The following is a 25740-nucleotide window of genomic DNA, read 5'->3' on the forward strand; positions in this document are numbered from 1 at the left end:
GGCGTTCGGGGAATGCTGTGGAATTATGATGGAATAGAGAGATGTTGACTGAATGATCCCTAATAAGGGGAAAGGGTAACCCAGAGAAAAACTGAAATTTTGACCTTGTCCGCCACAAGTGTCACTATGGATTTTTCATTCCAGACCTGACTGGGACTCAAACCCGGATCGCTTGCGTGTCAGACTGAAGGCCTGACCACTCAGTCACCCCAGGGGAACTCATCTTAGGATAATCATTAAACAAATTAGAACTCTGAAATAATTTCGTTACCAGTGCAAGAAACCAACTGCAGCATTCGGTGCTGAAGCCACTAGTAAAATCTTGAATGTAATGCATATAGGGCGAACAGTAAGTAATGTCATTAATTTCAAGGGGTTATTCTTTGAGATATTCCAACCAGAGAAAAAATACAGTTAATAGAAAAAATAACATATTACAGTGAATAGAGTTTGACTTAAACATGAAATTTCAGGAATGAGACTATGACATTATAAATGTACATATTAAAGGTTGTAGTAAATTTAGGTTTGCTGCAAGAGTTCCATGCAGTTTGTTACAAACAATTAATTGCCTACCCACTTTACTTGCGTGGTTCGGGTTCCACATATTGAGGGAGATGGCAGGATTCTGACCCATTTAAAAGTTGCACACCACTCCGGCGGGCCACGCTGTGCATGATATGTATCTGTGGAGTTATATCATGTACTAGAGTGAGTGTATGTATAAGGGTAGTTAGTGGAATTAATGGTGATGATGAAGATGAAGCGAGAAGGAGAAACCCGGTGCCGGAACGTAGCCTTCGCCTGTCGAATAGCACCAAGGGGGCCGCCATGGTTAACTTCGCCATTCGACGGACGAATCACTATCAAGAGTGACATATGTCCTCTTGTCATATGTAGTCTATTGCGGAGAGATTTGAGATTTAACCGTGACATATTGGTGCATAGTCTAGTGATTAGAAGCAGTGCAACTCCATCTCTCCTAGTCTCGAAGTAGAAATTTTACATGAAAATCACTGACCTCTGGAGGCAGACGTACTACCACAGAGCTAACTCGGCGGACTTAACAATCAATTGTGTTAGGTTGAATTTCATAAATTTGTTGTTTGCATGAAGTACAGATCCAGAACAAATAATGGAATGCAAGTGACTCCAGAAGCGTTAGAAGATCACTGAACTTCTTTCTACCATTCATGAAGTATCAAACTTGAGTGAATAGAAAAGAATTTTAGTCACTGCTCACATCATTCGCAAAATCATCTTCCTAAACCTAAGTATTGGGTTTATTTATTTATTTACTCACTCACTCACTCACTCACTCACTCACTCACTCACTCACTCACTCACTCACTCACTCACTCACTCACTCACTCACTCACTCACTCACTCACTCACTCACTCACTCACTCACTCACCTATTTATTTATTTATTTATTTTTGTTGGTTACTCTTCTTGTTCCCCAGGCTACACTTGTTTGAAAATTGATGTGATAATGACAAGGTTGATTCATGATAAAGGGAAAGGAAGGATCTAAACAGAAGCTCTCCCTTTCTTATTTCGACTGCATAATTATGGAGATTGATCTAGAAAACTGGATGCCTGTGTCTGAAAGGGAGAAAGCCACACGTGCAATGGTAGTCTTGGTTCTTTGATACGTAAACGGTTCTTTTTTTTTTCCAGACATTTTCCAAGTTAAGAAAAGACATAGTTTCTTTCACTAGCACTTTTTATTTTATATACGAGTATAATTTCCGTTAAAGTTTTATTTGGTAATTTAAAGACGTTATATCAACTGCAAAGTTTCCTAGCGACGATGGATTTGTGAAATGAGGTGGTATTACGGGAATATGAGTTCAGGATTCGTCGTGGTCTTATCTTAAATTCGTCTTACAGTTGGAGAAGATTTAAAAGGAGTCGAACCAAGTAATCAGCTCAAGTGGGATTCGAAGCTACGTCAGAGCGCTGCTTCGGACAAGAGTCTCTCTCGCTACCCCTAAACAACGCCATTGGCTTTCCATTTAGTTGGTAAGCTATGAGATATTGAGGCGCTATGTTTCCGTCTTAACTCGCAAACAGGGGATTTCTCTACGACGTCGGCCGATAATGCAAGTAAGGTTATCTCTTAGAAGGCTAACAGAGTAAACAGGAGTTCCCCGAGATAATATACCGCATCAGCGATTTTGTTTGCAATAATTTTTTCCGATAAGTAATTGAATGAGTGCCTCGTGGTCTTTCCTTTGTTGAGTATCTTCTCTTCGTATCATTGTTTTTGGGTAATTTCGTTTTTTTAGTAGGTTATTTTACGATGCTGTATCAACTGATGTTTTGTTATTTGAAGTGTTCTATCAGAGAAGAAGTGTGTTGTGTCAGTGAAGTGTGAAGTGCGTTGTGTAAGTGAAGTCTGTTTGTGTCAGTGAAGTTTTATAGTTTATAGTGGTTGTGCAAAGTATTTGAACAGCGAAATGTTTTTGAAGTGTTAGTGAAATCAGGATAGTATCAGTGAAATGTGTTGCAGTTCCAGTGCAGTGAGTGAGTTGACAGCGAAATGAGTGTAGTGCTGAAAGGTACTTGTGCATGTATGAACATATACCCGTGGGTTTTAGTTCGAACTTAGGGTTACGATACAAATTAGATTTACTTTAAATGTTATTTTAAGTGATCGTGCTTCATTTAATTTGGGATATTCATAATAATAATAATAATAATAATAATAATAATAATAATAATAATAATACTAATAATAATACTAATAATAATAATAATAATAATAATTATTATTATTATTATTGTGTTTATTATTAATTGCCATTATTGAGTGCAATTAGTTACCAGTGACGTCAGGTATTTACCCATTTGCAGTGTGAATACATACATACATACATACATACATACATACATACATACATACATACATACATACATACATACATACATACATACATACATACATACATACATACATACATAAATCTCAGGTTATTTAGCGTCTGAATGAAGTGAAGGTGGTAATGTCGGTGAAATGAGTCCGAGGTCCAGCATCGATAGAAACCCAGAATTTGCTGATATTGGGTTGAGGGAAAACCCCGGAAAAATCCTCGACCAGGTAACTTGCCCGACCGTGATTCGAATCTGGGCCACCTGGTTTCGCGGCCAGACGCGCTAGCCGTTACTGCACAGTTGTGGACAGTAATTTTGTATTTGTGAGGCTGAATTTCTCTATGTTCTATATCTATAACATGAACGGTAGAAGTGAAATGAATTCTAATATTCTGATGTAGGCAGTGTTAGACCTATTGCTGCTCCTACATTTATTTGTACAATTTACATCACTGCTACTGCCACTGGTAACACTACTGTTGCATTTTGTTGAAACATGAAAGTGAACCACATGCCTGTATGGATTCGGGATTCGTGACATAACATAGGAAGAATGTGAAGCATTTAGCTCTGTGCCTCGAGCGCTCTATATTTTTTATACAGTAAACCTCAAGAAATGCAGCCGCGTCTACCAGAACTCTTGCTTTACCTTTGGAGTAGGTCTAAAAACTATGTCGAGTTTTGTTACAAATTCCACCAAGAATATTCTGCTTGCATCAGAATCTTCCACTATCACAGATAACGAATTATTATCTAACCCTAGTCTATTTGTTACCTCCCGAACTACCTAATCCCTTACGCCACTTGAGCGTGAAACTATCTTTTTGTCTCTTTTTCATATATATATATATATATATATATATATATATATATATATCCCTCGCCCCTTAGGTTACCTCGAAGTCTATTTATTACAAATAATCTGATACAATGGGGATATTTGGAAAGAAGAAATTTGTTCTTGTATGGGTAATGCATTCAGGGGACTTATTTTTACTAGTCGGAGGCAATATTTGTGCGTTGTTTGTAGAAAATTGAAATCAGTGTTTGTTACTTCAGTACGTTTTCAAATTACTGAAGTTATTCTTAGGCAAATAAATAAGTGTGTGTGTTGCGTTTGTTGTGTGTGTTTTTTTTAGTAAATTAATCTATCAGTTAATTAATTTCTTATACAGCATGATTGATTCAAATTTAGGTCTAACACTACTTGTTCTGATATTCAATTTATTGTAAATTTGCTAATGTGCTAATTTGTAAGTAGTTCTTATGCCTCAATTTTAAAGCTACCTATAACATAATAAGTAAGTAACTAATGCTGAATAATCTAATAATACAAAATAACCATAAAGTATTTTTTGTGTACGCCTGTACGTGTATAGTTTATTTAATATGTACTTTTATAATCAGATTTGTTTCACAAATTTACTTCAATCTTTCACATAATTCCTAACAAATTTGATTCTATTAAGCGGCCACTTTGCATCTTCATTTGATCTGTATGTTGAAAATTAAGGCTAATTATGCTGTTGTAACTGTAAACTTATGACGCCTTATATAGGCACAGTTTTTTTTTACAATCCGTCGCTTTATTTACTCTATTTGATCCATATTATATAACATATCTTTAATATATTCTCAGATTTTCCTTACAAATGTATTGAAATCTTTCATGTAATATATTTATTATCTAATTTGTTTGTGCTGATTGGCCATGGTTTCCCTTTTTAATTATGCAATCGGGGTTTTCCTCATTTAATTATGTTGATGTGTTTATGCTATGCATCTGTGGGGGTAAAAAATTAAAATATGGTTTATTTAACGACGCTCGCAACTGCAGAGGTCGCCGGTGTGACGGAATTTTGTCCAGCAGGAATTCTTTTACATGCCAGAAAATCTACTGACATGAGCCTGTCGCATTTAATCACACTTAAATGCCATTGACCTGGGCCGGGTTCGAACCCGCAATCTCGAGCAGAGAAAGCCAGCGCTATACCAATTATGTTACTGAGGCCAACTCTGTGAGTGTATGTGTATCTGGGCAAATCGCAATATAACGAACGTAGAAGCTCCGCCCACGACCCCTTCCACTTTTCCCCTCCTAGCTCACTAGACACTCTATGTGATAGGCGAGTGTTGTGTCGAATGCACATTTCATGTGGGTGGGGATAACTTCCCCTGCTGGCGTTCGCTATATTGCGATTTATCCCAAAGAAGAAACATAATATTAAAAGAAGGCGATAGAAAGGGAATGAAAAATTAAAGGAAATTAATAAAGAAGAAAAGAGAAAAATACAAACAGTAAAATGAGAAAAGAGTACAGAATAATAGAAAGAATCAAAGAAAATAAACAAAGGTAGGAAAGGGAATAAAAACAGAGGTTTTAATAATTAGAATAAAGAAGAAAATAGAAGTGAGAAAGACTAGGAGTAAAATAAGAGAGCGAAAATTAAGATGAAAGAAATAACTTCGATGATGAAGACGACATTGTTGTTGGTGGTATGACAAGTGGGGGGAATTCGTTTTAAAGAAGTCATAGTCTCTATCCTCACCGATTTGAGGTAATTTGCCTCCACGCTTATTTTTTATACTGTGAATCACACGGAACTTGCAAGGAATCAAACTCGGGTTTCTTTTTGTGAAAGATCGTGATCTGAGTTCCGGATGAACCGTCAAACCGTAAGAAAACTTATTCACCGCTTCTGAACAGCTTTTCCATTCTTTGTGTGGTAGGAATTGCACTGGAAAACACTGACTAGATTTAATCCATTTCTCCGCTGATAACATCATTATAGAAAGCACTGATGTTCCAAGTGGAAAGGTTGACAAATTGAGTAGTTTCGTCCTCTAGATGAGCGGTTCCCTGAGCTTGGGAAGTTCGTTGCACCTGCTCTTGGCGCACATGATTTTATTGCCTCTCCGTTCGTCACCTCAGTTCACTTCTCGGAATTAACGTAATTGTCGACATTAATTACTTCGTGTCCAGGGAAGGGGTCTCTGCACAAGACGAGTAATAAATGACACGAGGCTTGGACTTCCCAGCAAAAACTTCACTCCTCAGGGACATAACAGAGTTGTATACTTCGGAAAAGACTGACGGAAGACCTTACATATCTAGATAATGTAATAAATATAGGATTGAGACATTTCTATCGCCTCCTTTACGTGGCGTTGCTGTCTGTTATGTCAAAGTGTGCGGATTCGATGCCTAAAAATGTTGTAAGAAATATGGCGGAAATTAGAAATAAGTTTCCTCTAGGTTAGTTTTTTTTTCACTAGTGCTTCATAACAATGTATTATTTTAAACGATCTCGTTAGTTTTCCTTCCTGTTTCTTCTAACTTAACCTAACCTAACATTAGTCACACCTAATGTGACGTACCCTGATCTGAAATAAATTAGAAAGGAATTGATCGCAACTGAATAAAAACAGTCTGAATTAATTATACAATATATGAAGAGTCCACTGCAAGAATGATGGATGTCACTTTCTTGTCGAAAATGAACCAAGACTGTCAATGCATAGCTTAAGACATATAGAATGTACATAGAGAGTTATATGGCATTAACACTGATAGTCATTGTCCAGTAATGATCGGAAAATCACAGTTAAGCTTTGAGCGCTAAGCATTTCAAACTTTCAATTGCTTCTCCTGAAAAATGCATTCCAAATGATATCCATCATTCTTGCAGTGGACTCTTCATATTATATCGTCCTGAGTCCAGAGACGATCCAGAAATGTATAGTTACTAAGCCGAACTGTGCGTCGAACATAATTACAAGGACTCTGTTGATTTGCAAGAATTTATTAATTTAATTCGGGAAGGCCGAGACATAGATGGGAGGATAATATTAAAATGGGTCTGAGGGAGGTGGGATATGATAATAGAGACTGGAATAATCTTGCACAGGATAGAGACCGATGTCGGACTTATGTGAGGGCGGCAATGAACCTACGGGTTCCATAAAAGCCATAGGTAAATAAATAAATTGCATCTGATTGTATAATATCAAATTCTTGTATGCATTTGCAAAGTCCACACCTGTGGAGTAACGGCTAGCGCGTCTGCCCGTGAAACCAGGTTCGATTCCTGGTCGGGGCAAGTTACCTGGTTGAGGTTTTTCCGGGGTTTTCCCTCAACCCAATATGAGCAAATGCTGGGTAACTCTCGGTGCTGGACCCCGGACTCATTTCACCGGTATTATCATATTCGTCTCATTCAGACGCTAAATAACCTAAGATGTTGATAAAGCGTCGTAAAATAACCTACTTAAATAAAAAAAAAATAAAATATTTGCAAAGTATAAAAGAAACTGTACCTAAAATTTCATTGGATCTTGGGCATAGAGTAGGCCTAGTAGTTTTAGAGTGTGAGTAAACCAAATTTAGTAAAATTCAAAGATCAAGTAATGTGAAATATATGTCAGATATAAAATATCGGTCCATCACTGAAAATATTGAATAAAGAAATTGAAAATTTTAGCTACGTCAAAATTAAATATATTTCCTTGAAACCATGCACTGAATAAATACTAGTCTGTATGTTAACATATTATGTGTAGGATTATACTTTTAATTTGCAAAATTAACTTTTTTCCACATCAGATGACAACTATCTTACCACCATCTGAGTGTAGTAGTTAGGTAGCCTGTATATGAACCAGGAGACCTCGCGTTCGTTTCTCCGCTATACTCAATAAGCTTTCCAAGAGTTTGGAGTTGAGTATAACAAGCGTCTTGAAAAGAAAAAATGGGGTGCCAAGATAACTGGCGAACTCCGGTTAAAGAAACCCGATTAATAACACCTGTGCGGACTCAACACTGATCATGCAACATCCTTATACCGTCTGGTAGTTCACACAGTTGACTACCTCATAGCAGTTGCTCGGCGTGTTCCAGATCCCTCGTGCGGCTGTAGTGCCGTGGATGGAAATCACATACATATATCTTCACTTTTAGAACGAATTGTTTTGTTCCCTAAAGGACTGATTTATCACTGTGTACGATTAGAAACATTAACTTGAGTATTGTCTGAGAGAAATGTATCTAACATTTAAAATCTCTTGAAAACTGTTATATTATAAAAAAACCAAACACTTCATCACATAAAAATTCACCAGTGTTAAAAATGTGTTCATATTTCAATGAAATATGTAAAACATTGGATCTAGATTTCAGCTTTTCTTACATGGAATATAAACATTTTCTTATTAATATACTGAAGGTAGTTGATTTTAAATAATATTGCTATCTCTTTGTTACTCTGTAATTTGACAATTATAGCTACATTTTACATTTTTGGCTATATCTATACTTAACTATTTTTCATTTATTTTTATTTTGTATTTTTCATTTTTCATTTATCTGTGTTTTTATTTAGGTAGTATCTATTTGTCTGTTTTTTATTTTTCATTTTTCATTTGTATTTACACTTGTATTTGTTTTATCCCTTTTTTCATGTTATATGCAATTCCATGTTTTTTAAACAAATGTCTGTACTGTCTATTGTAATTGGGGCTTTGCCCTGTTATATAAATAAATAAATAAATACATAAATGTGTAAGTAAATAAGTAGATAAGTAAATAAATAAATAAGTAAATAAATAAATACGTAAATAAATAAATACGTAAATAAATAAATACGTGAATAAATAAATACGTAAATAAATAAATAAGTAAATAAATAAATACGTAAATAAATAAGTAAATAAATACGTAAATAAATAAGTAAATAAATAAATACGTAAATAAATAAATACGTAAATAAATAAGTAAATAAATAAATAAATAATTTAAGGGTTTTTCGCAAGCGATCACTTAAAAGGAACGTTTGAATAGTGGATATGTACAGTCTTAGAAAAAAGTTTTGTCGCACAGATACTTTATAAGTCCCAGAAAGGAAGCAGTACGCATGATCAGAGAACGAACGACCTAGTTCACAAGCGAAGGACTAATTGAGGTAATACAATTAGTTTTGTTTCGTTGTAAATCTGATCATGCGGACTGCCTCCTTTCTGGGACTTGTATCTATGCGACAAAACTTTTTCTAGACTGTACAGTGTTTATATTAATCGGTTTGGAATAAAGCACTTCATATATCTGCGTAAAAAACATTTTAATTTAATTTTAACGTCCTGATGCAGTTAAAGAAGGTAACACCACAGTCTAGTATATACAGTCACGAAGCTTGAGTTGTGAGGGTGCTGGGAACAATAGACTGTGCCGGTACTATTTCGCATTGTCTGTAATGAGGCGATATTAGCGATCCTAGTAGTTAGCAACTATCTATGGATGCATATTTACTACGTATTGAGCTTCGTGACTGTATACACTAGACTGTGGTAACACGCTACTTCACTATGGAAATATACAAGTGTATAGTAAATCTACAGACATAGCCTATTTGGGAGTAGGGTTTTCATACTGGCATGTTACTTAAAATTGCAGGCTCAATACAGTTAAAAATAATGGACTAGATCAGCGTTTTTTTTTTCAACTTTTTCAATATGTGGCACTCCAAAGTTATAATTTAAAATCCCCCCCGGCACACTCCTATAATCTAAACCAGTGATTCCTAAGTAGGGGGGATATTTTTCTTAAATACATGTAAAATGTAATACGTTTTAAGGTTGCTCCATAGTGACACTTGTGGTGGACATTATCGCAGTTGGGGTTTTTGACGGGGTTCTCCAGTTTCCTCATATTAGGCATCTACATTCGATGTCTAATTTCAACGTGAGTAAGAAATTCCGGACAAATTTTGCGTGGAGCAAACTTATCAGGGCCAGGGTTCTTCTATATGTCGTATAGTGCATATCTTTACATCCCTCCCGGTGGAAGACATGCTAATTACTTTTGTGCGAGATCGTGCGTATTTGCTTGGTTTCGGCACAAAACCAATCCGCGGAAAGTCTAAAATTCCACATTCAGTATTCCCAACTTAACACACATAACAATTTCCCTCTTCTTACCGCTTAAGTGACATATTGATTTTACTGCTTTAGGCTTTTAACATATTATTTTTAAAGACATTCAATATAGTAATAATTATAAATTGGAAACTTACCACTGCAATTTCACCTAAATTGCACTGTTAATTTTTGTTTTTAAATATTTGCAAAAATTAAGTAAACTCTACAACTCTACTAAAGTTACTGCATTCGTGATGCAAGTAACATTAAGGAAGTCGTGAAAAATCAACAAGATTCCAGACTCATCATAGACTGGGGGGGGGGAAGTCAGACGTATATCACGGCCTGCTGGAGTATAGTAAACACAGAAAACATTTTAAAGCAACAATGTTGAAGATAGATAATTTTGTTTTGCAAATTTGCCGTCATTGAACAGAAACCAAGATGAGATTTCATTGCAACTAATTAGAAATTCCTCTTTCAGGTATGTAATAAACGATCTTCGCACAAAATAATGTACGATACACGAGCGGTATGTTTTCTTTCAATTCTCGGAAATTAAAAAAGCTCAACTACGTTTCGCTTTTTCAAACTTTTCCTCCAACATGAAAACTTCAACATACCGCTCTTGTAACGCATATTATATATGAATCTAAAATTTTTCGCCTTCTGTAGAGTTTGAACTCGCGAACCACGAATGCAATGCATAGCATGATAACCACTAAATCATTGGGCGCTACTTGCAGGGATATAGCCATCGAACGAGTTCCAGCATATTGAATACATGACATCATTCCGTCAACATAGAGGGGAGACTGACCAGGAGGAGAGTGGGGTTGCCCGATCGAAACCTGGCTATGCAGCGAACCTCAGTGTAGTCAGCCTGCGTGGGTTAGAAATAGGCTGCGCCTAGCTTTTGAGGGTCAGCGCAATAGATCTAATAAGGACGCAGTGATGGATCGTATTGTCTTCTCCTTTAAATTCAAATCCAATTCAAGGTTGGTACGATATTCTGACTAACATTACCGATCTGGCAACCCTGGCTGCTCGTCATTCTCTTCTCTGCCGCTCGGACATCTACACTGTGTTTACTGAATGTTAATTTGTGCCGCGAAACTGAAAGTTGACTCCTGTGAACTCACTTTTTACTACCTACTCTTTTCGGTTTCATTGTCAAATTTTGCTACAACCTTTACTATTTTCATTTTCTCGCGGCATATCGATTGAATATGGCTGGTCAAGATTTTGACTCAAAAAGAAAGAAGACAGTAATCCACTTCCTCAAGCAGACTTACTCAAACACGCACACAGAGAGACATCTGGTGGGAATGTTTTCCCCTTCACTTGTAACTAATAATTCTTCTACATTGTGTGTGCTAGATTATGCAATGTTCCTTCCAAGTCATAAAAATGATAAGACTGCAGTTAAAAATATTCTCTACAAGAACGCACGTAGAGTAAATCAAATTTCAAATCACCCGTTCTGATAAACAGATTTATTAATTAATTTTGTATTGGTAGAGCCGTGGTCAACTGGAAATTTTCTCCGTCCCACATGTTACAATATTCAAAGTTTTTACGTTAATTTAGCCTATTAGTTTCCTTAATGAGTTTGAAATGTGGTCGAAATGTACTGTGTTAGGATTTACGTCAGTAATTACTTCTTGCGGCCGGGTAGCTCAGTGTTAAAGCAGCTGGCTACGGACTGGAAAGCCAGGGATTCGAACCGGGGATGACTGCTGTGAAACTTCCAGAACGGCACCGAGGTTCCCTCAGCCCTCTATCAAATTGAGTACCGGGTATTTCTCGGAGGTCTACACCTGTGGAATAACGGCTAGCGCGTCTGGCAGCGAAACCTGGTGGCCCGAGTTCGATTTCTTGTCGGGGCAAGTTACATGGTTGAGGTTTATTCCGGGGTTTTCCATCAACCCAGTATGAGCAAATGCTGGGTAACTATCGGTGCTGGAGCCCGGACTCATTTCACCGGCATTATCACCTTCATTTCATTTAGACGCTAAATAACCTGAGATGTTGATGCAGCGTCGTAAAATAACCTACTAAAAAGAACTTCCCAGGGGTAAAAGGCGGTTGGAGCAGGTTGCCGACCACACCTCATTCTAGTGCCGAGGCCAAGAAAGCATGAAGCTCTACCTTCATGCCCCCAAGTGCCTTCATGTCATGTGAAGAGGCTACCTTTACCTTTTACCTTTAATTACCGTCTAGGTCAGCCCTGGCCATAAGAGGGGAAATAGAAGTGATGCAGAAACCCCTGCTCATGTCATTTTCGCTTACATCGCCTTATAAACAAACGCAAAATAAGGCTCTGTGCATCATGGTGGATTTTAGGCGACCAGCGAGAGCCGGAAGTTCGTAAAAGTCTTACATAATCCGTCACTGACTTCCTGTCTTCTCGTACCGCACTAAAACATAACTGTCTCAGCCGAGGAAGATGGAGTGAGGAGTTAAGGGTTGGTCTGTAGAGACCCAATCGAGTTAATAGCGCGCAGGCCCGTTCTAGGTGCATATAAACTTATTAAAATTATTATATTTTCAAACTATTCACTTTTATTTCAATTAGCAATTACAGGCTAAGCATTCTTTTAAGATGTTGTTACTGAATTAATAATAATAATAATAATAATAATAATAATAATAATAATAATAATAATAATAATAATAATCTAATAACATAATGTTGAACTTGATGATAATGATAATGACTATATAATCGTCATTAGCAGTCCCTTTTTGCTTTCACTTTTCCCAGTCTGTTTGTTTTCGCTTTTCAGTGTGTGGATAAATGCATTGAATAATGTTAAAGCATTGACAAAATACTTAACGAAATTTAGCAACTCGCGTCTTAATTCTAATTTTCATTTTGGTGCAGACAGTGTATTTATTATTGTAAACACTACTGCTATTTGCTTTCCATTTTTAATGTAAATGCCGCAGGGACTAAGTAAAATGTGGATTGAAAATGAACACAGGACGTTGTTCCTAACAATATGGTTTCGTGCTAACGTCCCATCACAGGAGTCACACCATGTATTGATGCAATGTGAGATCGAGTAAAGTTCATGTGAAGGTGTATCGCGGCACCTTAATCGCAGTAGTACCAAGAAAATAAATGTAAATTTAGTAAGCAGAATTTTCACCGGTGGAACTAAGTGTGCATTATTTTTCATTTTAAATTTCGATCATTTGCGTGTAACATTAACTTCTACACTAGTAAGATTTGAAGCAGAATGAAAAAAAAAAAAAAAAATTAAACTAACATTCGTCTGACAGACTTTTTACACCTACATGTTCGCCAAATCAAAGCTTTCATAAAACCTCGCGTGATTTTAACGGGAAACAGGATTGTCTGCATTTTGCTTTCATTTCATCAGAACTTTCCATCCGACGTAAATGTCGCAGTTCAAAAAGCAACGCTAAATGAATCGGCACTGATAACAAACGGAAATGTGAATGTTCCGTCATCCTGAACTCTACACTACGACCGGATATCTGAGAGACCTTGTGCACAAGCAAGACAACTTTACAGCACAAAATCTACTAGACTGCTGTGTCGAGAGTTTAAACGAGTACACTGCGTTCCCTTGCTATCCGCAATGAAAATGCGTTTGTGAATCGATAATCAGTGGGTAGTTAATATAATGAAATTAATTAACAAATGAACGGATTAAGCAATTGAAAATTGCATGAATGAATGTATGAATTGAGGAATTGATATGTACATAGATGAATTTGATATACGGCCTAGTCCACACCTGTGGAGTAACGGTTAGCGCTTCTGGCCGCGAAACCAGGTGGCCCGGGTTCGATTCCCGGTCGGGGCAATTTACCTGGTTGAGGTTTTTTCCGGGGTTTCCCCTCAATCCAATATGAGCAAATGCTGGACCCCGGAGTCATTTCACCGGCAATATTACCTTCATCTCATTCAGACGCTAAATAACCTAAGATGTTGATAAAACGTCGTAAAATAATCTACTAAAATAAAAATAAAATATACGGCCTATGAGTGAGTGCATGGATGAACGACAGAAAACGGTATATTAATAAGTAAATACGTGGACGACAAAATGAACGAAAGTATAGGCCTAAGCGCATGTGCAATGCAGAGTGACTGGATGAATGGGTCGAAAGAAACCTTAAAGCATCAGTGAAAATATGAAGACATGAATGAATTGGTTAATGAGTGAAGGAATGGATTGAGATTGGATGAATGAACGAATAAATGATTAGATGAATGAATTATTAGGTGAATGAATGGATGTATGATTGTGTTAATGAATGAATGGATGGACGGATGGATGAATGAGTGAAAGAATCAATGGGTGGATAAATGAATTGTTGAATGAATGGATGTATTCATGGGTTAATCAATGGGTGGGTGGGTGAATGAATAGATGATTTGATCGATAAGTAGATGGGTGGGTGGATGGATCGATGGCTGGATGAATGGACGGATTACTATGAACGGGTATTTGGACATGGTTGCTCGATTGAATGGCTTCTCGAAGGAAAGTTTGCTGGAATGGACGGAGGTTGGAATGGACAGGTAATTGAATCAATGAACGAAGGAATATATGGTTTAATGAATATAAAAACGAATAAAGAGAGACTGACTTTTAGTAACCTTGGAATGTTGGAATCGATGTTATCAGGGCTAAAGAGCAGTGGTCTGTTGGAGCTGTTGCTACCATACGTTTCGTCTGCTGCTCCGGCAGACATCATCAAGATAAAGATATCTTTGCGCTCCTGTGTGCCACACCACTGATGATGTCTGCCGGAGTAGCAGACGAAACGTATGGTAGCAACAGCTCCAACAGACCACGGCATTAGCCCGGATAACATCTATCCCTATGACTATTAGTAAGTTGGTAGATGAAACGGTAGATAGGCGAATGGAAGAAATGCATGAAAAGAATGTGTGAAATTGAGTAATTGGGCAAATTGAATATTTCTTAGGCAGAAGTATTCTCTTACTAGCTTAATGCCTATATTTGGTGGACCATAAGTAATATTATTAATTTCAGGGGATATTCTTTAAGATATTTGAAACAAAAAAGTTTTAATGAAATTTTGCTCGTCTTTGATTCATAGCGTGTTTTCGGAAATCCATTAATTTGATTCCCAATATGCTCAGTCAAATTAAGAGAGCAGTGTATTATGATGATAAATGATTGAAACAATTTTATATTTGTCTATTAAATGTGCAGACATTTGATCCGAACGAATGCAACATTGTAAAATTCATTTGCAGAACGAAAAGTTACATTTATTCGAATCAAATTTCTACACATTTAAAGGACAAAATTAAAATTCTTTCAGACACTTATCATAATACACTGCTGTCTTAAATTGACTGAGCATATTGGGAATTCAATCTATGGCTTTCCCAAAACACGCTATGAAATGTTTCATATAAAACAATTTTATCACGAAAAGGAAGCAAAACGAGCAAAATTGTATTAAACAATTTTATTTGAAATATCTCAAAGAATAATCCGCTGAAATTAATGACATTGCTTACGGTTCATTCTGTATATCTATTTAGTTTATATAGGGTGCTATTCATAGACATTTCGCTAGCCTGCTCTACAAGTGTGCTAAACTAGCCCCGGCTATCGACTGGTTACTTGTACAGGATTCATATCATATCTCATATATCATATCATATATCATATCATATCATCATATATCATATCATCATATCATATCATATCATATCATATCATATCATATCATATATCATATCATATATCATATCATATATCATATCATATCATATCATATCATATCATATCATATCATATCATATCATATCATATATCATATCATATCATATCATATCATATCATATCATATCATATCATATCATATCATATCATATCATATCATATCATATCATATCATATCATATCAATCATATATCGCTAACACAGGTTTATGAATACGAAACATGTTAGTTCGCTGACCATCCACCGCAAGCCCGCGCTAAGAATGTCTATGAATACGGCCCTTAGTGTCCTCTTAAAGCACAGAACCATTTCAAACTAAACGTTACACAGTGATAATGTAGGAGTTTAATGGTGGAATGAAAACATGAATCTGACACGATTTTATGCTCTAGAACCAGAGAAAACCTCGCTAAATATGCCTGGGATTCAACTACGGTCCTCTTAACAAATATGGAAAGATGGATGGCTAACTTACTGTTAGAGTACTCATACATTGATATTTTCCTTTTTATAAACATGTACCTACACACAAAATTGAAATTTGGACGTACTTATTCTGTAGGAAATGCAACACATCAACAGTTGTGCTAATGCTAAATGCTGAACATTGATGACTTCATGATCATGGAACTGACACCAATGAAGGAAGCAAAGTAGTGTTTAAAATCATTTAAAAACTTGGGAGTCACGAAAGCAAGCAAACGTTGAGGAAGTGCAGTTAGCGGAAGGGCCCCGAAGTGCAAGATGATGGGACTTACGCCGGTGATCCAATGAAAATATTGATAACCAGCCAGCGAGCATCTGGTGGTCTGCCCAACCACCTGCCACCCATCTGCCGCCGTCGGTCGCCACGACCGCGTGCGGAACCTGTCTCGTCCACGCTCTGTTCATCATTCTGTCGCTGCATTCAGTTACGTCGTTTTGTCATCCCATTACCTTCTTAAAAGCGCCTTATGTGAAGGCTACAACTAACAAACGGTTACTTTTGTCTTATTTTAGTAAAAGCAACACTAAAAAAAAAAAATGTTATACCTAAGAATATACCAAACATACAAAAATGAGAAAAGTAACATTTGTCTGCAAGGCATATTGAAAACATTATTCGGGCCATGTATTCAATATGCTGGAATTCTTTCGGTGGCTATAACTCTGCAAATCGCACCCAATGTTTTAGTGGTTATCATGCTATGCATTGTATTTGTATTTTGCGAGTTAAAACTCGATAGAAGGTGAAGAATTTTAGAGGGTGATAAAGTAATTAGCATGTCTTCCACCGGGATGGATGTAAACATATGCACTATAGGACACACAGAAGAACCCTGGCCCTGATAAGTGTGCTCCATGCAAAATTTGTCTGGAATTTCTTACTCACGTTGAATTTAGACCCGAACAATTTTTCTATAGTCCCGTCGCTCTAATTTCCGGCAGCCAATCACGTTGCAGATCGGCTACATTTAAACGTGTGTGTCTTGTAATTTGCTGATGAAGACGTCATACATTTTCTAAGGCTCGATAAATAATACAATCGCCCACCATTTTGGCTCTTTCGTTGGCGTTCGCAGAAAGCACACGAGGACGTTATTTGCCGCTCAATTATTTTGAATTGCAGTGCGTTTGATTTATTATCATAAGAGCTACGACATGATAATGTTTAACGGTTTGGCAACTAGATCCCTCGTCTGGTAGCTCGGCAACGAAAGAGCAAAAATGGCGAACGATACTACCTACCTAGATTTTATAGAGCCTTCACTTCCTAAGACGTAAGCAAAGAGGAAGAGTCACGCCGGGAATAACAGCGTCGATACTATAGTATAAATAGTCGTTAAATAATGCATTAATACCACTACTTTTATTTTATAAACCCAACAGCTAAGTTGATTTACGCAGGAGTGTCTTCTAAAATTTAGAAAATAACATGTCTGTAAGGTGCAACCAAACACTAGTTGCATGTTCTATGTCCTGAAATTGAGGCGTTTCTTGCAATAAAAACTTAATATACCTTAAATCGTTTTTCCGTTTACAGCGTATTTGATCCTTAATAGGCCTAATAAATTTCCCTCCTGACAAAATATTATTTCCCTCCAACAAACACAGTGCCCTTTAGAAACATTTGAATGTCGTTCTTCTCAATGCTGTTATACGAGATGTAAAATGTTTTGATACTCTTTACCTCAAATTCAAGTTTTGTAGTTAAGTTACTATTCCAGAAAACGCCTCAATTATTTCAGACAGGTCTATCGTCGCACAGTGCTCCGCAGGTAGCCTACCCGTGCCAGATGCCCAGCGATAATTGAAAAATGTGTGATAAATACAACCCAAAACACTATAATTATGAGCAAATTATTTATACGAACTCTCAATTTTTAGGTTGTTGAAACATGATAACCGGTTTATAAATTTTTGGGCCTAATTATGACAAAGAAATTTGGGGAATCAGAACAAACTTTAAAACTACAACATATATATGAAAATGTTAATATTTCACTGGTACTAAAATCATAAGATTGGGGTGGTTGGGTCACAGAATCAGGACAGACAGTAATCGAGTAAATTTCACATAACTATGGTCCACGATACAACCATTCAAAGTTTGTAGTCTGTAAGTTAGTACCTCGTTTATCCACATTTTTGCTGTACTGAAGTTTGAAGTCAAGTTGCTGCTACTATCTATGAGCGGTCTATAATACTTCTACAATGTTATTTGAATGGTTGTATTGTGGACTATAGTTGTGTTCCAGGACCATGGTTGTGTGAAGTTACGGTACTCAAAATTGTGATAGATGCAAAGCCAAGTGGGGAAAGGAAAGTTGGAAGACCTAAATTGCGATGGTTGGAAGATGTCCAGAATGATCTTGCTAAAGTAGGGATGATAAAGAAATGGAGACAAAGGGCACTGGAAAAGAAGATTGGTCAGTCGGTCTAAAGGTGGTCAAAGGGCCGTAGTACCGATGATGATGATGATGATGATGATGATGATGATGATAGTAAAAGTTACAAGATCGAACTTGTAAAATAATAGTATCACAATATGTGATTTTTATTTTCGTTTTACTTTCTTTTACAATGCCAAAATACGTGACTTCAACCCAAAATTTACATTTTCTTCATTATCGCAGCAAGAATATAAAAAAAATTTGACATGTTACTTTCAAACTGTTGTTTGCTAATGTCTGATTATATTATTTTTAAATTTGTGCATGGTTTTGTAAAATTAAGAAGAAACTGAATTATGGGTATATAGAAAATTCTATCAAACTCGGTTAACTTCGAAAGAAATAACTTTATTGGTACTGCACATGCAGCCAAAATTACTACCAGTCGCCACTGCTCATTGGACACATTTTGTTTCTCATGGTAAGAATCAAATACTTATTTTATGATCTTAGGACATGTAATTCTGCAACTTTGCAGAAAGGTCTATCTCGCGGCATTGTGTGTTCAATCAAATGCATATTGTTTAGAATATATCATTCCAGAATGTGATTTTTAGTTCAGTATATCTTTAATCGAGAATATAAGGTTATTAAGAAATTAAAGCTATAATGCATTATAGCCATAACCCTCGTATTCATCGGAGAACTTCCTTCTCAACTGTAAAAAAATTAAATTATGTTTTATTTAACGACGCTCGCAACTGCAGAGATTGTATCAGCGTCGCCGGTGTGCCGGAATTTTGTCCCGCAGGATTTCTTTTACATATTCCAGTAAAACTACTGACATGAGCCTGTCGCATTTAAACACACTTAAATGCCATCGACCTGGGCCGGGATTGAACCCGCAACCTTGAGCACAGAAGGCCAGCGCTATACCAACTATGCTACCCAGGCCGACTCTTAACTGTATCGAGCTTGAATGTTTATACAGATAGCAGGAGCAGAACTTGAACAAATATCATGTTAAAATGTTACATGTTAAGTGTTACCTAAACAATTCAAAATCATAAAGAATGAATATTGCGGCAATTTGTTTTGAGTTGACTATTACACTTTTAGATTAGATTAGATTTATTTATTTAACCTGGTAGAGATAAGGCCGTCAGGCCTTCTCTGCCCCTCTACCAGGGGATTACAACTATAACATGAACAATAAGATTACAATTAATATTAAATTTACAATTACAATTACAATAAAAATTAAAGTACGACAAGAATACCTGATTAATGAAAGCTAGACATTTTATCATAGAAGTTAAGAACAAAGAATATTTTTGTATTTACTAAATTACAAATTAAACCTACAATAACAAAATTCTATAGTGATGAAATTACCGGATATTGAGATATTTTGTGGTAGATTAAAAGAACTATTTACAAGAAACCATGTCTGAACGAGTCTCAATTACTGACCAAGTGCCTAGTAAGTTTGCGTCATACTACTTTTGACCAATTAAACGGTACGAAAGGACGTGTTTCAACCAATCATGGCTGTTTATCGTTACTGTTTTATCACTTTCTTAGCATTTGATTATTTTTATCATTTCTCTAACATTTGTTTTTATCACTTCCCTAGCATTTTTTTCTTTGTTTGCCAACATTTAAAAATACAAATTCTTTACGGCACTATAAAACATGCTTTGCGATTGTCATTCGTTTACCGCATAAATAATTAACTGAAAATGAAGGCTCAGTTCAAACGTTTTGGTGAAGCTAACATTAGTGAAATAGAATTTTAATAAGTCAGTTAATATTTTATTGTATTAGAGTACTTTATTTCTTCTAATATTGATATACTTTCTTGTAATCGTGTAATAGTCAATTAAATCCCACTCGAGTTTTGATTTTCTCTAGATAAATCAAAGCTTCTGTAGACAAAATTAAAATGTGCGTAACTGTATAACGAGTGTCGGACATTATGCTCATATAGGCTAATACTTTAGAATTAAAGTTACCTCACCAATACAACTTTAAGCTATTGCAATCGCGTCACGGGACACTCGGTGAATACACAAACAAACCAGAATACTTAATGCATTTCAGACCTGATGGGAATTTCATAATTAAGGATATTCAAAGAATAATGAAGCTAGTCCTACATAATGGGTCGATAGGGTGGGCCACATGGAAGACTTACTGCAATAAATACACCAATAATACTGATTGATACCTTAGGCCTTAGACCATCAGGTACAGATGTTTGGCGAAAGGCACGTGACAGGAGAGTAATTGGTGTAATATTATTCAGCTTCAAAATGTCTCCACAGGCGATGCGGAATACGTTCCATTGAAATTCTACTTTTTGCCATACTTTCTCCCAAGAACATCTGGCGCATCAAAGCAGTTGCCTGTTTTATTATTTCTTGTAGGTCTTGCAAATGTCGAGAAATATGTACACATACAAAATATTTTAAAAGCTACATGCAAAAGACAATTGGTGTCGGCTGTGGAAAATTTGGTGGCAGTGTATCCACCATGTCCAATCCGTCGTTGCGATAAGGTTTCAGTGATCACCTTAGTGACATTTTTGTGGTAGTGGAATGAAGCTCCATCTTGCTCGAAATCACATAGCAGAGAAATAAGAAAAATTTGTGAATTATGTTGAGCGAGACAAGGCAATGACAGATTTACAAGATTTCAAGAATAAAATTATTTCACAAACCTATCTTCGGGTAATAGTATGAAACATTGTGAATGACTTCTGTGCACTCTGAATTTCCTTTTTGATCGAAGGTAATTACATTAAAAAAACAACCTATTTCTTCTTAACTAGGAAATTTCGTAATTTATCCTTATCACCAAGTAGACCAGCACCACTGCAGCTGTGTATCCTACAGTCTTGTGAGCGAAATAAGAACTTGAATTGTTATTGTTTGTTTCTGTGTTTCACTTCGTTCAGAATCAGCATAAGCGTACTGTATATTTTAATTAGCCTATTTTACTACAATGTAATATACTCGACATGTTTTTAGTTCAAGGCTATTAAATCATTTGTGATCATTGAGATTGCGAATTGCTTGCTGGGAACATATTCACACATATTATGTACTTCATTGCAATGAAATTGCCCTATGAGTGGCGTGAGAAAGTTTTAAGACTAAAAAGTGAATTCTATAGATTATAGTTCCAAACTGTGTCAAAGGGTCAGTAGACAGAGGGCGGTGCTATATGTTAGAGACGTAAACGCATTGCCCCGTTTATGTCACGTTTCAGCTTTATGAAACCAGATACCTGATACGAACCCATGTAGTTCTTAAAACCAATCCATCAATGTCAGGGAAGAATTTTGTGGCATATTGCCATTAAAGCTACTGCATTTGATGTCGTATCGTAAAGTTGGTTGTTGCAAAAATTTCCCCAAGAATTGTTGTTTTATAGCCTAAGGGATTACAAAAAGTTCTACAAAGTACGTATAACTTTAACCGTGGTTAATGATCGGGTATAAATCACTCCGCATAAAACTTGAATATCCAAACAACCTTTCATAATAGGCCACGGCGATGTTATGCACCTGGAATATCTTCAAGAAATTTTATAAGAGGTGCATAAAGAATTAAAATAGAGAGTAAAAGTAGTTACTGTCTTAACACCGCGATTTGAAATGCATAGAATATTGTAAATTGTTGAACTGAACTCGAGCAGGATAAATTGTGTGACAGTTATTTGTAGAAATTCAAGAACTAATCGTTATTGGGTCGTCAGTTTCAAGGATTAAAATTTATAGCAAACACTTTTAAATAATTACCGCTATGTCTGTTCTTGCTGTATAATAATTATTATATAATTACTATTGTTAGTAGGATTTATCATTAGAAAATTCCGGTGTAATTCAATTTCATAGTACGTTTGACTAAAAATTTTAAATGGATTCTTTCAACGTAAAGAAGTACATAAATATACACGGCACAAAGATAGTTTGCAATTAAAATCAATAATCGACTATATAATAATAAAACAAAACTCTAACCTAAAAGTATAAGATGTAAGAGCACATAGAGGGATTCTATATAGAAATGATCATTATTTCGTAAATAGTAAGATTTTTTGCTCTTTTATAAACATTCCAGATAAGGAGACAAATAAAATCAAATTGACAGAATCGACGGAATTTACAAGGAAATATAATATATATATATATATATATATATATATATATATATATATATATATATATATATATATATAGTTTACAGGAAGAAAGTACAGCGGATTTACACAGAAGAAGATAGGATGGAAAACTAGATCAAACAGAATTTGATACTACAGAAAATCTGTATAAATATATAACTGAAAAAAATTCATGAAGCAGCTTTTGGAGCATTGGGAGAAGAACAAACGAAATATGGAAATAAAAATTTATATTTATGGAATAAAGAAATTGATGAGATGGTAAAAACATAAAAGGAAAAATATAACAAATGGCTGAACCCAAAAAAGTTGAAAATAAGATAGAGTTTTAAAAAAATGCAAGCAGACATTAGAAAGGAAGTTACAAAAGAGAAGAAAAGCTGGGAAAAACATGTAATACTATCCAAACATATTTAGGTGGCAAGGAAAAGTAGCGAAGCTTGGCGAATGTTAAAAAAATTTAAGGAAGAATGAATGTGAAAAAACATGGTATAGAATTCATTTCAATGGACAAATGGGAAACATTTTAAAGAACTTTTAACTGAACAACGACAAACTTATTTAGAAACTGCTTCTGAGGAAACAAATGAAAACGTACAAACAAATTATATACATTTGGACTTAATAGATACGGTATAGATATTACGGTTGATTCTCTTAAACACAAGAAAGCATGTGGAGAAGATGGAATGCCAGAAGAACTCAAATATGGCAGTAACAAATTGTTAAAATTATTACAACAACTTTTCGGTAGATGTTTAAATGGGAAACCAGTACCAAATGCATGGAAATTTGATCTTATTTCAGCCATACATAAAAAAGGGAACATAAATGAATGTAAAAACTATAGAGGAATCACTGTAACAAGCATTTTCAGTCGTATGTATGGAGAAATATTAAAGTACTTTATAGAACAGGAATTTAAATCTTTTAGAAATAGAAGAAGAAGCGGGCTTCCGTGCAGGACGATCAACTATGGGTCATATTTTTAGTGTAAGACAACTGATTGAAAAAAGGATAAATTTCCAACAATCTCTATACCTATTGTTTGTAGACTTAGATATGTATGATAGTGTGCCATGGAATAAATTATGAGAATCGTTAAAACAATGGGCTACAAAATAAACAATATCATTATCCAGGCGATAAAAACTTATGTGATAAATCATACACGAAAATTAAAATGGAAAACAAGATTTCAACTGTACTTCATGTCACAAAAGGCCTAAGACAAGGATGTCCCTTATCACCTCTTTTATTCAAAATATATAAATAAAAATGCGGGCAGGCGGACGGACGGACAGATAGACAGACAGATGCTATGCTTAAAGCCACTTTTTTATATCAGAGTTGCTGAAAATGTCTATTTCGGTGAAAATCTCTAAATATATTTTTTGAAGCATTAAAGCATTGACTTTTCAAACTTCTTTAATTTTATTGTTCCACACGTCCATCGGTTACCTTGTTGATGTGTTAGACTGTGGTTAGGAAATCTTAATGGAATGGTTGTGGAGAGGTTATGTTATCTCAGTATTAACATACAGGACCGGAAGAATTGTGTAAATGAAATACACAAGATGTTGAAACTCTTCTGATTAGTGGAAATGTTATTGCGCATATTCTTTTTATGTGAAGGAAGAGAAAGGCGTTCAATTTCAGTTTTATCCTCAGGAAAATTGTGATCATTGGAAATTCATAAGGGAGCGATACGAGACAGTTCTGACAATGATATCTTCAAACCGACTTCATGAAAGTGTGTAGTTCTTAAAACGATAACTCTTAAAAATAATTATAGAAATAAGTAGCGAACTTGATACTGCAGCAGAAAATAATTCCATTGAAGTTATTGTTTCACAAAAATACATTGAATTGTTTCTTCTTATAAGGAGAAGGAGCGTCTAGGAAGAAAACCTACTGAAAAACTGAATCGATAAGTTTTAATGTCGATGAAAATTGCGTTATTAAGTTACCAACTTTGAAGGAGCTATTAAGATGTTCTAATTTAATCTGGAATAATGCTAGAAGTATTTATTAATACTTATCCTTTCTAATTATTTCAGCACTTGCAGTTGGCATTCAGGATTTTAAAAATAATTTTGAAGGGATTTAATATTATAGCTAAATAGGAATTCCGTAAAACTTTCGTTGAAAACAGGTATTTATTTCTATTAAATAAAAGTTCAGTAAACTTATTTCTGACAAACCTTCTTCCTTGTGAGATGATAGGCCAAAGGAAAAATAATGAAACTAAAATTTAAATAAAAATGAATGAAATTTAAAAGTAAAACAATAAATTACTCTAGACAATACAATATAATGTGGATTATTTAGCATGGAACTCTGAAGAAAGAATAGTGAAATACAGTATTGTGTTTCTTTTCCTGTTTTGTCAGAATTTTACTTTTAAACATTATTAAGAAACTTAAACTTACCTAAGGGAGAGACACGTTGTAGGATTCCCATGATGTGAGATCAGCACGACGCCTATCCTCCATCTAGAACAAGAAACGAAACCATAGTAGTAACAAAGAAAGATTTATTATCTTATTTGGTTTTGTTGATTGTGTCAATGGTCTAGTGGTTAATAATGATTACTACTAGTATCGAGATCTGTTTAAGGCAACTGAAACTTTTCGTGTATTTATAACTCGTAAATTAAACCTGTCCTATAAGGAAGAGTTTCAGGCAAAATTACCGGTCATTTCTTCGTCCAGATTTCCTACTTCAATTATACATGGCTCTGCACGCAGTATAAAACAGGGACGACCCGTCACGGCGCAGTGGATATGCGCTGAATTTGACCAATTTACTCGTTTTGTTATTCCGCCAAATTTGTTTTTGCACTGAACTAAGAATTTCATTAGTCGTAAAACAACATATTTTATTTGGAAGTGACTGTACTGCTCAGCGGTAATTAACCATAGTACGCCGTTAACCGTAAATGCTATTGAGTCTTAAATCATATTTCATTTGAAATACAGAGAAGTGTGGCAAAGAGACGTATAAATAAAGTGTTGCCAATTCCATTTATGCCAGGCTTGGTGACGGAAACTTCAGTTTTGATCTCGCAGCCGTTTACAAGAACAAGGAATGTGAAACAGGTATGTGGATTATGCTTGTATTAGGATTATCTTACTTACACGTTAAT

At 35.5% G+C, this 25740-nt stretch overlaps 1 long non-coding RNA gene across 1 annotated transcript in view; it reads right to left on the reverse strand.

The window, feature by feature from the left end:
- LOC138707280 (uncharacterized) overlaps positions 1-25740 on the reverse strand; it is a 218033-nt gene that overhangs the window by 61586 nt on the left and 130707 nt on the right. Inside the window, exon 2 of the long non-coding RNA XR_011334148.1 lies at positions 25025-25087. This is a non-coding gene — a long non-coding RNA (uncharacterized lncRNA). The remainder of the gene's footprint in view (positions 1-25024; positions 25088-25740) is intronic.

The sequence above is a fragment of the Periplaneta americana genome, chromosome 10, assembly GCF_040183065.1.
Source record: "Periplaneta americana isolate PAMFEO1 chromosome 10, P.americana_PAMFEO1_priV1, whole genome shotgun sequence".
Taxonomy (NCBI): Eukaryota; Metazoa; Arthropoda; class Insecta; order Blattodea; family Blattidae; genus Periplaneta; species Periplaneta americana.